Source organism: Aplysia californica, unplaced genomic scaffold (assembly GCF_000002075.1).
Source record: "Aplysia californica isolate F4 #8 unplaced genomic scaffold, AplCal3.0 scaffold00994, whole genome shotgun sequence".
Classification (NCBI taxonomy): domain Eukaryota; kingdom Metazoa; phylum Mollusca; class Gastropoda; order Aplysiida; family Aplysiidae; genus Aplysia; species Aplysia californica.
The window spans coordinates 101,597-103,607 of NW_004798264.1; the positions used below are offsets into that span (position 1 = coordinate 101,597).

Sequence of the window (2,011 nt, forward strand, 5' to 3'; positions counted from 1 at the left end):
CTTGTGTCACCGTGGCTCCATCGTCGTCTTGTGTTTCTTCTTTGATTTTTCTATCCGGCTGATTTCCTTTCTTTATGTCTCTGCTTCTTTTCTTCCGTGCTTCTTTTTTTAGTCCTTTTCTTTCTTCTATTTCCCGCCCTCTCACACAAACACACACACACACACACACGCACAACACAACACATGCTTACTCTCTATCGCACACACACACACACACACACACACACACACACCACACACTCCACACACACACACACACACACCAAACACTCCACACACACACACACACACACACACATATGCAGTCTTCACAAAGCAAGAAGAATGTCGTCACAGTAGACTTTCAGGTACAGAAAGGGCACATACGGATCTGATGTAGTTCTCACAGACCACGGAGAATGTTGACGTCAGTAGAATTTCAGGTACAGGACATTTTGGAAGAATGTAATGATTCTATTGTCTCTCTTCACGTTCTTTCTTGTGTTCTGGACAGGATGGAGTGTGCTGATGTACGAAGAACTTTGATGTGAATTTTTGCATTTCTCCTATTGCGGCTACGTATTTACGACTCCCTGCTTTGCTCCCTTGAAAAACGGAAGCCTTTGAACTTTCAAAGCCCCCTCCTTCTCCCTGTCTTTTTTACTTAAATAATCACCCCTCTACATTTTCCAAGTGAAATCAATTCTTTCGACGAGCTCAGATTTTTCTGGAAAGTTAATGTGTATGTGTGTTTGTTGTTCCCCCAAATAGTAGTATTTCAATACTCACTCCACGCTCCACCCCTTTTTTCTATTTTGAGAATAAGAAATAGATAGATAGATAGTTAGATAGATAGATAGATAAATAGATAGATAGATAGATAGATAGATAGATAGATAGATAGATAGATAGATAGATAGATAGATAGATAGATAGATAGATAGATAGATAATAGAGAGAGAGAGAGAGAGAGAGAGAGAGGGAGAGAGAGAAGAGGGAGAGAGACGGAGAGAGAATAAGAGAGAGAGGAAGGGAGAGAGAGAGAGAGAGAGAGAGAGAGAGAGAGAGAGAGAGAGAGAGAGAGAGAGAGAGAGAGAGAGAGAGAGAGAGAGAGAGAGCGAGCATGCCCCACCAAAAGACGCACAATCGTTTAACACTTTCTTTTCATAAATTGTAGCAATAACCACTGCAGGGTTCAGGGAAATCAAAGCGAACTAAATTTTAATGTTTTGCTGAATGCGCACTGCTGAAACCATTTCATAATTAGTTGTAACGTTTACTTATACACCTGCTGTCTATCGTTTGTTATCATTTGTTATTCATAATTGAGTTTATACTTAATTGCTGCACAACCTTTTTGTTTTTATCAGAACGCTTAAACCTTTGGTGGTCTTTGATCGTGCTTCGAAAATACCTTTAGCGTGTCAAAAGTGGTGTAACATGTCGATAACATTTTTGGAATGTTTTAGACGACATGCTAGTGGTCTATTCTTGCATCAGCCGCTCGTTCCGTTTATCTTAAAGACAGGTCCCAACGATTCGCGACAGCATGGATATTACGATATCAACTTCAAAGACTGATGGAGAGAGAGGGACAGAGAGAGAGGGGGCAGAGAGAGAGAGGGAGAGAGAGAGAGAGAAAGAGAGAGAGAGAGAGAGAGAGAGAGAGAGAGAGAGAGAGAGAGAGAGAGAGAGAGAGAGGGAGGGAGGAATATGAACAGTTGTTTGAGTGAGAGACGTGGGGCACTTGAAAAAAAAGGCACGAAATGTACGCCATAATATGATGACCCAAAATTCAAATGGTTTCACATTTGGGATTCAATTAAACTTAATTTGTTACCTAAGTACGTGGATATGGTTACCTTGCTGGGCCCACTACGAGGCTAGATTCTTCTTTCAAGTATCCCCACACCAAACGTTATCCTGATTTTGGCTGATATATTGATTAGGCCTATTTGGTTCTAAATGTGAAAAGGGATATCGGAATATGGTGACAGTCCCCTTCCCCTTTTCTCCCCCCCCTAATCCCCCC

General features: G+C 41.5%; 1 long non-coding RNA gene across 1 annotated transcript in view; it reads left to right on the top strand.

Moving 5' to 3' along the window:
- LOC101844961 overlaps positions 1–2,011 on the top strand; it is a 27,727-nt gene that overhangs the window by 5,950 nt on the left and 19,766 nt on the right. The gene's annotated exons all lie outside the window — the stretch shown is intronic.